Raw genomic sequence first — 13,534 nt, forward strand, 5'->3', positions numbered from 1 at the left:
CAGGAGAGAAAGCGACATGACCATGGCGACAGACTGGAGTGATGAGGCCAAAAACAAGGAATGCAGGCAGCCAACAGAGACAAAAAAAAAAAAAAATAGGCTCTCCTCTCGAGCCTCCAGAGGGAGTGCGGCCATTCCAATAGCTTGATTTCAGCCCAGTGAGCCTGAGACTTCTGGCCTCCAGAACTGAGGGAATGACTTTCTGTTGTGTTAAGTCACCAAGTTTGTGATAATTTGTTAGAACAGCCACAGAAAACAACACAAATGCCATGGAAAATCAAATCAGTGATATGAGTCAGGGTGAAACAAGTCGAGAAAGGTTCTGGAAAATATGAGAAAAGAAGAGAAGAACAAGAGACAAGGTTATACATGTGGAAGATGGAACTGACCACCCACATTCAGATTTTTGGCGTTGGTGATTATTGAAATCAGTGATCCGTCATCCAAACTGTGATGGAAGGAAACCCCGTGCTCACAAGGGACTGTGCATGAATATCAAAGGCCTCACTCAACCACATTCTGAACAAACTCAGAAAGAGACGGCCACATCTGAGCATACCCCGGGAATAATAAAGAATAACAACGATAAGAGAGGGGGACAAGCATTTCATCCAAACAAAGAAAAAAGTAACAAAAATTAAGTCGACTTTAGACTTGTTCTGTATAACAAAGAGACTGTGTTTACAGAACCTGTCAGAAGATTAAAACATCTGGGAATTAAAAAAAAAATTTGGCTCTATTCCCAGGCCCCATAACACCAACCTACGTGTGGAGCCTGAGAATCTGAAGCATTAAAAGTTCTTCGATTATCAAGTAAGTTTGTGAACCCTCTACAAAATTTGGGGGTTATGTTGCAACCCAAACAATTTTATGCTCAGCTGAGTTGCCTTTTGTCTGTGAAGCCAATCAGAAAGACATTCTCAGACATGCAGGGGCTTAGGGAAGTATACAAACATGCTCCTTTCTTTAAAATTCACTTTAAAGACATGTCATGGATGCTCAAGAGTTAAAACAGAGCTCAAGAGTAGCTAACATAAGCACCAGATTCCATAAAACTAGAGAGCAGTTTAAATTATTGTTATAAGTCTGATTAGCAAACAAATGCAAATGTCAAAAATTGTTCTTACAATAAACTATGTAATGGAAAGACAACCAAATGCCTGTATTCTGGATCTAAGCCTTAGAGTATTGCTAATGAAGATCAAAGAGGGAAGGGGAGATAAGGGTTGTAATGCTGCTTGTCCGAAATGGGATGGTATCAAGAAAAAGTTGTTTCAGTCTTTATTCTAATCCTCAAGAAGTGTTAGTGGCTAAAGAAAGGCTCTGAATGATGAGTACTAATAGCCGCCATTCGGAGAGGCTTATGAGCGAAGCAGTGTGCTAAGTACTTTACCTTAGTCACCTCTGCTCCTGGCCACAGAAGCGGGCGTCAGTCTCTTTCTCTTCCCACCTGCTGCTGAGTTCTTCAGGTTCCTTAAGACCCTGCAGCCAGTAGGCAGTGCAGCTTGAACTGACTCTTGTTTCCTACATTAATGTGAAAAACTTAAAGTGAACACTGATAGATCCAAAAACATGTTCAGGAACTACTCAAATGCTTGGGAAATGGAAATGTGAACTCAGCACAAAGTAGACCCAAAAGAGTCTCAATACACTTTACTAATCAGGAAATAAATACACAGGGTGCTTCCCCTAAAAAGAGTGCACTAGAACTATAGAAAATAAAATTTAAAACCAAACTACTTAGAGATAGAAAAACACAATTCAAATAACCATTGAATCCAATAAGAGGTCAACACTACAACTGTAGACTACATAGATAGTAACAAGAAGACTGCATAATGAAATTTGAAACAAGGATAAATACATACTTAGAGAAAAAAGTATGGTTTTATATATATAATAAATCATTTAAACAAAAGAAGGTGACAGAGAAACCAAAGAAAACAGTGGAAAATTGGAGAAAGGAATTAAGATAAATGTGAACCTTAATTAGAAAAAGAATGGTACAATTGATAAATCTTGGTGCTATTTTTTCAGGAAACCAACAAAGTAGACTGATTTCTCACAGATCTAATTTTCAAAATGAGAAAAAATATCTACCCATCTTAAAGAAGGGAGCGGGGGTGGGGGGGTGGCCAGAAACAGATGCAGAGGTGATTATTAAGTTTAAAGTGATTACTTGTATAATTTTGTGCTCAAAATTTGAAAATCTGAATGGATTGGATAATTTTCTTAAAAAATAGAATATACTGTAATTGATTCAAGCAGTTGAAAACCTGAATGGAATAAAAAACTTGGGCACTGTCATCAAAGAAGTTTCCTGCCCAGATTGTTTTGCAGACTAATTCTTTCAAACCCGCTAAGAACAGTTACTGCCCAAGCTAAATTCCACGGAGATTGTTCTGTGCTGACATCCTAATCCCGCACTTGGCTTTGGCGAGGAAGGGTGTCTTGGCAGTGACAGGATGCAACACTGTCAAGGACATATTTAGGAAAAGCAGCTCCTTCTCCAGAGCTCGTCCCTCCTCCTGGGCGTGTCCACTGATGTGCAGATGCTGATGGCCCCTGTGTTTCCTCAGCTCTGAGCCAATAGAGGAGGAAAGTAAGCATGGGGGAAAACAGGCCTGCATGTAACACCCATGATGTCTTCTAAAATTTGGTGATAAAAACAAGAGACAAGAAATTTTTGGCCAGGCACAGTGGCTCACACCTGTAATCCCAGCACTTTGGGTTTTTTTTGGTTTTTGTTTTTTGTTTCGAGACGGAGTTTTGCTCTTGTTGCCCAGGCTGGAGTGCAGTGATGCAGTCTTGGCTCACTGCAAGCTTCGCCTCCCAGGTTCAAGTGATTCTCCTGCCTCAGGCTCCCAAGTAGCTGAGATTACAGGCACATGCCACCATGCCCAACTAATTTTTGTATTTTTAGTAGAGAGGGGGTTTCACCATGTTGGTCAGGCTGGTCTCAAACTCCTGACCTCAGGTAATCCGCACACCTCAACCTCCCAAAGTGATGAGATTACAGGCATGAGCCACCACGCCCGGCCTAATCCCAGCACTTTGGGAGGCTGAGATGGGAGGATCGCTTGAGCCCAGGAGTTGGAGACCACCCTGGGCAACACAGTGAGACCCCCATCTCTATTAAAGAAGGGTGGGGGGATTCCTTCATTAATTTCCTCAGAAGGTAACCTGGAACTTTGCTTGAAAGGGAAAAGAGGCGTGTTCAGACATCTGGATTGATGCCATTTGTGAATCTGACTTTCATGAAATTCCTTAAGTAACTCCACCCCACATAAAACAAATACAGACCGGGCATGGTGGCTACCCGCCCTAATCCCGCACTTCGGGAGGTTGAGACAGGTGGATCACTTGAGGTCAGGACTTTGAGACCAGTCTGGCCAACATGGTGAAATCCCATCTTTACTAAAAATACAAAATCAGCCAAGCGTGGTGGCACACACCTGTAATCCCAGCTACTCAGGAGGCTGAGGCAAGAGAATTATCTGAACCTGGGAGGCAGAGGTTTCAGTGAGCCGAGATTGTGCCACTGCATTCCAGCCTGGGCAATAGAGTAAGACTCCGTCTCAAAAAAAGAAAAAAAAAAAACTGCTGTGGAAAATCAAATCAGTGATGTGAATGAAGGAAAAAGTTATTCTGCAGACACAGGTGGGGCCAGGCCTGCCAGGATTTTATGCAGTTGTGTTTGATTAAGTCCTCCTCAACCACCTACAATAATGGATAGGATTGTGATAGATAGGAGGATATTCGTGTTTATTGATGGGAGAATTTGAAACATAATCAAGATAGGGGCTAGTTTTTGTCATGTGAGGAGAAGTGTGCCAGGCATTAGGGAGGTTCCTTGGGTTACCTCTGGGACTCAGAAATGAAAGGGGACTATTCCTAGTTTTATTACTAGGGCTGTTATTAAGGATGAAAATTGATTAATAGGTTTGTCACAGAGACATGTTAGTAGAGAGTGGCCATTGCCCCTGGCCTCCGGGCCCTGGCTGTGATTACACCTTCGCTCCATGTTCTCCTCTTGGGCCTCCTGGGCCTCCTCTCTCCCTTAGAGAGAAAGGCTGCCTGGAGAGCCCCTTTCCCCAGGTTTACACTGCTGAACCCCTCTTCTAAAGGCACGTGTGGAAACCCCTTCCCTGTCACTTGCTGTACAGTCTGGGAGACAGTGTGGGCTGATACATCAGGTACAGGGCCTGTGTCGCCAGCATTGCTGGAGGTGCTGGGGTTTGGTGTGGGCTCTTCAATTTAGGGTCTTCACATTCTTCTCTTTTTCTTGCAGAGGAGGGTGTGGAAGTATTATATTATAAAACAAAACTAGTCCAGGCATCATTAACAACTTTCATGATCTTTAGTTTTCTTCCAAATCCTGCAAATGGTGATTATACTCTGAGAGAAAAACTGGGTCCCGTGACTATATCATTTGGGGAGGGAGGGAAGGCATGGAGGAAAGACAGAGAAAGAGAATGTGAATGCACAGCTTGGAGAGGGACTGTTTGTGCTTTAATAATTGCCTTCACTTGGATAAGGCTAAATACCTGCTGGCTTTGCGTTTTCTCCTTGGAAAATCATGCTGTGAGAAACCACCCAACATGTTGTACCTAGATTTTAATGTCATCATTTCTCCTCCTTCACTTCTATCCACTTCTCACCCACTGAAACCTGGCATCATCTCCACCACCCCCTGAAGCCGCTCTCTCCAATGCCACCAGCCTTTGCTTACCTGGCATTCTGTAAATTCTGAACAGCTGGCTCCCTGCCCTCTTGCAGCACTCTCCCCCTATGGCTGCCGGCCGTGTTCTCCGGGTTTCCCTTCTACCTTCCTGGCAGTCCCTTTGCCGCTTCCATAACAGCCTCGCATTCCTGTTTCCAGCTGCTAATTGCTGATGGCCCTTGGGCACCTACCCTGGACTGTCTTCTCTGTCCTCACAGCCTCCTGGATGGTCTCTCCCCGTTGTCACCATCCTCCCGCTCCTGATGTCCAAATCTATAGCCCAGGACTTGCTGAGGTACAGCCAGTTACCTCCTCAAACTCCACTCAAAGGTCCCAAAGCCCTGAACCCCAGTGTGTCCAAGACCAGACTCGCATCTTCAGCCCTGCTTGGCTCCCTAAGTAGATGATCCCTTCAGCCCCCAGTTTCACAAGGTGGAAACTGGAGTAATGTTTCTTTCTTGTTCCCCTCATCTGTTCATTCATCAGGCCCTACCAGCTGCTCACCTGTGTAGAATTAGCCCAGTGCCATTTGCCTGCACAGGCCACCTTCATCTCTTACCTGGACCCATCCTGGGTCTCTCTACCTCCAGCATTGCCACCCCCACCCCATCCCCATCCATTCTCGACACCATGGCCATATTTTTATTAGTTACTTTCTGCGCCCCCGGGCCTCTGCCACATCACTGCCCTAAATTATTTGTGACTACTCCTTGCCAGACTCCTTGATGTGGCTTGACAGACCCTCTGAGCAGGGCCAGCCCCACCTGTTTCTGCAGAATAATCCTTGAGTTCCTACCTCCTACCTTCAGTCCCGCCTCCCCATGTCCATGGTCAGCATGCAGTCCCTGAGCAGGCCATGCTCACTCTGTCCCCTCGTTCCTTTGCTCTTGCCGTTCCTGCCACCCTACCTGGAATGCTCCTGTCCTCCCCTCTGCTGTGTAGGTCTGAAGGTGTGAGCTGATGGGCTACTCCTCAGGAAGCCTCCCAGCTTTGTGCAGTGCCCTTCCAGCAGGCACATGGCGCCATGTGTTTGCCTCCTGAGAGTGCCCATCACGCAGCTGATGCACTTACCTGGTTCCTCCATTAGACTCAGATGTCTAGGGGCAGAGGCTGCTTTTGCTCATCAGTGTGTCCCTAGCACCCAGGAGTGCCTCGTGCATACTGCACAACCTTAGATATTTTATCCATACAGTGAATGAATGGATCCATCATATAGCATTCATTATCTGTTACATATTGCTGTGTCTCATGGACTATACTATGTCATTTAATAAACGCAGTGGGAACTCAAAGTGCCAGAATCCTCAGAGAAAGGGAGCCAGGGTGAATCCTGACTCTAGCATCCTTTAGTTTATAATCTATTCTGGAAGCATAAGTGTCTCTATAGTTGAGGGTTTATCCTTTAAGTGCTTTTGAAGCATCCATAGAGTTATCCCATATCTGTCTTTTTGGGGGCCATCGAGGCTCATGCGGTCCGTGTCCCATGCCGTCCTGGACTGCAGGGGTGCCCTCTGGCTTCTGTCACCTCAGTGCTGCTGCTTGTCTTCTGTGCTGTCAGTGTCTGCCTGGCACTTTCCCCATCACCCTCTCTAATCCCATTGTAGATCTTAATTGCATGCATTCTAGGTCTTTCTAAGTGTTGCTCATCCTGACTTCAGAACTTGCCCTTCAAGCTGTCATTTATCTAAATAAATCACTGCTATCAGCTGCTTTTGTGTGATTTGCCACTCTTCTCAAAGTAGGGTACAGAAAAAGAAATTATAGTTCATTGCAGCTTTCATCTGCTTGGGGCTGTGCTGTTCTCAGAGGATGAGGACCAAGCTCCAGGCCGCTAACAGATACAACCTCTTAGGCCCGGATCTACTGGTCCATGTTGGAACCCAGGAGAGTCTCAGGAAGACACCTCTCTCTTCCTCGGACGTATGCTGAAGCAGCTTCCTAACCCCTGTGGGCCCTTGTGGAGGGCAGGAACTGTGTGTTCATCTTGTCCCCCAGACACATGGCAGTTTCTGAAATATGGGAGGTATTCAGTACAAGTTTGCAGAATCAGCAGAAGAAAGGAGGGGAGGAAGAGGCAGAATTGAAAATATGAGATACCAGATTCCCTTCCAGGGCAAAAAGTTAGATGGTGTCAAGTGGAGGATTTAGTACATGGGCTTATTGCTGCTTCATACGTCTGAAATTTCCTCCCAGGGAGTATCTGATATGCTAGAAGAATCTGATATCATAAATACTGAAATAAATACCATAAACTGGAAGGGTTTCCAATAAGGTTAGAAATAAAATCAGGACAGTTATATAACAGGAAGCATCTCAGAATACCCTTAAGGACTGCAACTCTCAGGAGGACAAAACAGCTTTCTGAAGAAATCCAAAGTTATGAACAGCTCCAGCAGTAGCTTCTTAATATTAATATGCACTGCTCTCATTTTGAAACACTAAACTGTGTAGATCTGAGTGTCTTATCATCTTCTCTCCCTCTGCCCCTAAAGCTATTCCATTTATGTTGCTGGGTTTTTTGTTTTGTTTTGTTTTGTTTTGTTTTTGTTTTTGTTTTGAGATGGAGTCTCACTCTGTCACCTAGGCTGGAGTTCAGTGGCACAATCTTGGCTCACTGCAACCTCCACCTCCCAGGTTCAAGCGATTCTCCTGTCTCAGCCTCCCGAGTAGCTGGGACTGCAGGTGCCCACCACCAGGCCCAGCTAATTTTTTGTGTTTGTAGAAGAGACGGGGTTTCACTGTGTTAGCCAGGATGGTCTTGATCTGCTGACCTTGTGATCCACCCGCCTCGGCCTCCTGAAATGCTGGGATTACAGACGTGATACCGCACCAGCCCTTGCTGGGTTTTAGTAGTATAAGAATGTCTCTGGTTGGTTTGTTTTTGCCCCTCCCCCTACTCCTAATGCATAATACTATTTGGTATTGGTTTTAGAGCAGAAAATAAATGGGTTTTTATCTCATATGCCGATTTCAGTAGATTGGTTGTGGCTCACTGGAGTGTTGAGAAGAATTTGGAAGCTGAATCTAAGTTCAGTGGGGGAGAGTTCTGTGGAGGCTGGGGGGTTGGAGGGTAGCACTGTGCATGCCAGGCCTGTGCCAGGTGTGTTCTAGAGGACAGTAACTCATGAGAGCAGGACATGGCATCCTTCAGGTTTTGACTTAAATCAGAGTCAGTTGAAGTTATTTTAATGTCATTTTCATTTTAGAGCCTGAAATTGTTGGTTTTCAAATCTTGTTCTGCTGTGGCTTGAATGTAATATCTTAGTGAATAGTAGGGAGAAAAATAGAGCTGAATATTTTAACAGTGTTGAGATCTTTTCTTTAAGCTGTTGCCATTTGATACCTGATACTAAATTGGACTTCATGACCATAAAAGGGGCAGGAATGGGAGACTATCTGAAAAGTCTCTCCAGTGTAAATATTTATCATGGTTATTTCAGAGGCAGATTAGGCTTCTGAAATCTGAGCTACAACTGGATAGTCATAACTTAGCATATAAGTTGCAGTCCAAATTGGTAACCTGGAATCTAGATTTGCACAGTGGGAATCAGAATGTGCTGAGGAGTGGCCAGTGGCCTTGACCTGCCACCAGGCATATTTCATGAATGACAGTCAGTTACATAATTCACGTAGCACCTTTCAACAAGGGAGGATCCACCCAGTCATCTTGTTTGAGGCATTCTTTTCAGAAGGAGAAACCGAGGCATGGCCTTTGCTATTACCCATTCAGGCTGGAATGTATGAGCTTTGATAGCAATTTGGCCTGAAGGCCTCCAGGCCTGGTGAGCAAATAAATTCCTTGAGCGCTTTCCATGTGCCAGTTGTAGACATCAAAAATGTAATTATGAGCAAGAATGTCTCAGCCCCCAGCCTCAAGGAGCTTCCACGCTTGTTGGGAGGAGACAGACAAAAGCACCCCGATATACTCATGCTTCAAGGTAGCACAAAGACCACTGAAGAAAATAACATATTGTGATCTGGGATGCTAGTTTAACTCGGGTGTCCAGGGAAGTTTGCTTGGAGGAGATGGCATTCCCAGTTAGACTGGAATGAGGGGATGAGACAGATGGTGTAGGAAAGATCCTGGGGAAGACCCCTTCAAGCCAGAGAAACAACAAAAGCAAACCTGCCTAAGAGATGGAACAAAAGCCAACGGGGTTGGAGCAGAGAGAACGCCCACACTCCTGTCCATGAGCCTGGATGGTTTGCCAATTTGTTGTTTGTTTTGTTTTTTGGTGGGTTTTTTGTTTGTTTGTTTTTTAAGACAGAGTCTCGCTCTGTCACCCAGGCTGGAGTACCTGGTGTCATCTCAGCTCACTGCAACCTCTGCTTCCCAGGCTCAAGCAATTCTCCCACCTCAGCCTCCTGAGTAGCTGGGATTACAGGCGCCCGCCACCATGCCTGGGCAAATTTTTGTATTTTTAGTAGAGACATGGTTTCACCATGTTGGCCAGGCTGGTCTCGAAGTCCTGACCTCAAATGATCTACCCGCCTTGTTCTCCCAAAGTTCTGGAATTACAGGTGTGAGCCACCGTGCCCGGCCTGATTTGTTGTTGGTGTTGGTGGTTTCTTATAAGCCTTGAAAATTTTCATTGCACTTCTTGAAGCTGCTTTTAAATTAGCCATTGTATTTGGTGAGACAGTGTTTGCTTAGTTGTACAAAGGGTATGAAGAATTCTATAAATTAAGGTGAACTTAAAAATTGCCTAATTCTGACCAGATGTGGTGGCTCGCACCTGTAATTCTAGTACTGTGGGAAGCTGAGGGAGGCGAATCGCTTGAGCTCAGGAGTTTGAGACCAGCCTGGGCACCATGACGAAATCCCATCTCTACTAAAAATACAAAAATTAGCCTGGTGTGGTGGCGTGCACCTGCAGTCCGAGCTGCTTGGAAGGCTGAGGCAGGATAATCGCTTGAACCCTGGAGGTCAAAGCTGCAGTGAGCCAAGATGGTGCCAGTGTACTCCAGCCTGGGTGACAAAGTGAGATCCTGTCTCAAAAAAAAAAAAAAAAAAGAAAAATTGTCTAATCCCTTTGGAGGGAGGCATGTGCTTCAGAGTGGGCCTATTTCTATTCCGTAGAACCTGTGCGGGTTGCTGGAGGTGGAGAGGAAATGACCAGTGAGCATTCTGGGTGGGCAGGGAGTGTCGTCACACCATCCATAGCTGACCCACTCCCTAAACAGCTCCTTGGAGCTCTCATGCTTTTACTGCGTGCTGAGTCCAGCCCAGGCCTCCCCCATAGCCTCCAGCCCAGGCCTCCCCCATAGCCTCCAGCCCAGGCCTCCCCCACAGCCTCCAGCTCAGGTTTCCCCCACAGCCTCCAGCCCAGGCCTCCCCTACAGCCTCCAGCACAGGTTTCCCCCACAGCCTCAAGCCCAGGCCTTCCCCGTAGCCTCCAGCCCAGGCCTTCCCCACAGCCTCCAGCCCAGGCCTTCCCCACAGCCTCCAGCCCAGGCCTTCCCCACAGCCTCCAGCCCAGGCCTCCCCCACAGCATCGACCACCTGCTCGTTGTGTCCATGAACACTTCAAAAGCAACATGTCAAAAAGGGGAAAATACCTCCCCTGTCAACCTACATGCAGTTCTCAATTCTGTCACCCTGGTTGCTGGCTGTAGCCTCAGTTCAGGCACCTGCACTGGAAACCAGCTAGTCATCTCTGCCCTTGGAGCCTCTATAGACCTCCTCTGTGATCGCCTTTTTTCCCAGCCTTCCTTCCCTGACAAAGCTAACCTGGTCCCTCCAGGAATCCTCTGGCCTCGGCTGGGCCCGGCTCCCCTCTGCATCTCTGTGTGCCCCTTTGGCATACAGTACATCATATTCTGGACTGGCTGTGAGTGCCTTCCAGGCAGGGAATGCCATAGCAATCATGGATCCTTGGTCACCTGCACACAGTAGGGCGCTGTCAATGTTTGGAAAACAAATGAGTGGCTGAGCAGGGTCCCTTTGCAAGCGATGGCTTTAGCTATTTGGGTGACTGTTTTTCTTTATATTCTTCTGAATATTTCAAATTCCTCACAGTAAGTAGCTATCAGATACTTTTAGAATTTTTTATGGCAAAATGTTTATAAATAAAATTTAGCATTTTAACCCTTTTTAAGTGTACAGTTCAGTGGCACGGCATAAAGTACACTTACGTTGTTGTATAATCATCACCAACATTGTCTCTAGAACTTTTTCCTTTTTTTTTTTTTTTGAGACAGAGTCTCGCTCTGTCACCCAGGCTGGAGTGCAGTGGCGTGATCTCTGCTCACTGCAGCCTCAACCTCCCGGGCTCAAGAGATTCTCCTACCTCAGCCTCCTGAATAGCTGGGGTCACAGGCATGCACCACCACACCAGGCTTTTTGTATTTTTAGTAGAGATGGGGTCTTGTTGAGAGGTGACAACATGCTAGCAGCCCTCGCTCGCTCTCGGCTCCGCCTCTGCGTCCGCTCTGGCCGTGCTCAAGGAGCCCTTCAGCCGGCGGCTGCGCTGTGAGGGCCCCTCTCTGGGGCTGGCGAGGCCGGAGCCGGCTCCCTCTGCTCGCAGGGAAGCGTGAAGAGAGAGGCGCGGGCGGAAGCGGCGCTGGCGGGCCGCGGGTTCCAGGTGAGCGCGGGCTTGGCAAGCCCCGCACTAGGCGCCGCCGGCCGGCACCTGCTGGGCTTGATCGGAGGCTGAATCCCGGGCGTGGACCGCCGTTCCCTCTTCGCGGGATTGTTGGCCACGACAGCAGGTCTCCGTCTCTTTCTCGTTTCCCCTCTTTTCCTCTTGATTGTCTGGGACGAGCTCCCTCTGGGCTGCCTTAGTGCCCAGGCTAGGTGCCGCAAAGTCCCGCTGCCAGTGCCAGTAAGAGGTGAAGCTGGCTGGGCTTCTGAGAGGTGGGGACTTGCAGAACTTTTCTAGCTGTCTCCTGTCTAGCTAAAGGTTTGTAAACGCACCAATCAGCGCTCTGTGTCTAGCTCATTGGATGGGGACTTGGAGAACTTTTCTGTCTAGCTAAAGGATTGTAAACACACCAATCAGCACTCTGTGTCTAGCTAAAGGTTTGTAAATGCACCAATCAGCACTCTGTCAAGACGGATCAATCAGTGCTCTGTAAAATGGACCAATCAGCTCTCTGTAAAATGGACCAGTCAGCTCTTTGTAAAATAGACCAATTAGCAGGATGTGGGTGGGGCCAGATAAGGGAATAAACGCAGGCCCCCTAGCCAGCAGGGGCAACCCACTCGCCTACCATTGCAGGCTGTGGAAGCTTCGTTCTTGCTCTTCGCAATAAATCTTGCTGCTGCTTGCTCTTTGGGTCCATGTTGCTGTAACACTCACTGCGAAGGTCTGCAGTATCATTCCTGAAGTCAGCGAGACCACGAACCCACCGGGAGGAATGAACAACTCTACACGCGCCGCCTTTATGAACTGTAACACTCACCGCAAACGTCGGCAGCTTCACTCCTCAAGTCAGGGAAACCACGAACCCACCAGAAGGAAGAAACTCCGAACACGTCCAAACAGCCGAAGGAACAAACTCCGGACACACCATCTTTAAGAACTGTAACACTCACCGCGAGGGTCCACGGCTTCATTCTTGAAGTCAGCAAGACCAAGAACCCACCAATTCTGGACACATTGTGATGTTGTCTAGGCTGCTCCTGAACTCCTGAGCTCAAGCAGCCCTCCTGCCTTGGCCTTCCAAAGTGCTGGGATTACAGGCATGAGCCACTGCGTTGGCCCTCTAGAACTTTTTCTTTATCCCAAAGTGAAATTCCATAGCTTTTAAACAATACCTCTCCATTCTCCTTTTCCCCCAGTCCCTGGTAAGCACCATTCTGTTACCGGAAAGGGGTCCCAATGCAGACCCCAAAAGAGGGTTCTTGGACCTTGCGCAAAAAAGAATTTGGGGCAAGTCTATAAAGTGAAAGCAAGTTTATTGGTAAAGTAAAGGAATAAAGAATGGCTGCCTGAGGTCAAGCACAGTGGACTCACGCCTGTAATCCCAGCATTTTGGGAGGCCAAGGGGGGTAGGTCACTTGAGGCCGGGAGTTCAAGACCTGCCTGGCCAACCAACATGGTGAAACCCTGTCTGTACTAAAAATACAAAAATTAGCTAGATGTAGCAGCACACGCCTGTAAAACCAGATACTCGGGAGGCTGAGGCAGGAGAATGGCTTGGACTCGGGAGGTGAAGGTTGCAGTGAGCCAAGATCACTCCACTGCATTTCAGCCTGGGTGACAGAGTGAGACTGTCTCAAAAAAAGAAAAAAGAATGGCTAGGTATTTTTATGGGTTTTTTTATTATATGCTAAATAAGGGGTCGATTATGAGTTTTCTAGGAAAGGGGTGGGCAATTCCCAGAACTGAGGCTTCCTCTCCTTTTTAGACCATATAGGGTAACTTCCTGACGCTGCTATGGCACCTGTAAACTGTCATGGTGCTTGCTGGTGGGCGTGTCTTTTAGCATGCTAATGCATTATAATTAACATGTAATGAGCAGTGAGAGTGACCAGAGGTCACTTTTGTGGCCATCTTGGTTTTGGTGGGTTTTGGTCGGCCTCTTTACCACACCCTCTTTTATCAGCAAGGTCTTTGTGACCTGAATCTTGTGCCGACCTCCTATCTCACCCTGTGACTTAATGCCTAACCTCCTGGGAATACAGCCCAGTATGTCTTTGGGCTTATTTTACCCAGCCCCTATTCAAGATGGAATCGCTGTGGTTCAAATGCCCCTGACAGTTCTACTTCCTGTCTGTGTGAATTTGACTACTCTAAGATATCTCATATAAGTGGGATCGTATAGTATTTGTCTTTTGTGACTGGCTTACCTCATTTAGCGTGTCTC

The 13,534-nt window shown here is 47.0% G+C and overlaps 1 protein-coding gene across 1 annotated transcript in view; it reads left to right on the forward strand.

Annotated features, from left to right (window-relative positions):
* The window catches only part of EEPD1 (endonuclease/exonuclease/phosphatase family domain containing 1), a 145,919-nt gene that overhangs the window by 69,872 nt on the left and 62,513 nt on the right, over nt 1-13,534 (forward strand). The window lies entirely within an intron of this gene.

The sequence above is a fragment of the Gorilla gorilla genome, chromosome 6 (genome assembly GCF_029281585.2).
Source record: "Gorilla gorilla gorilla isolate KB3781 chromosome 6, NHGRI_mGorGor1-v2.1_pri, whole genome shotgun sequence".
NCBI classification, from domain to species: domain Eukaryota; kingdom Metazoa; phylum Chordata; class Mammalia; order Primates; family Hominidae; genus Gorilla; species Gorilla gorilla.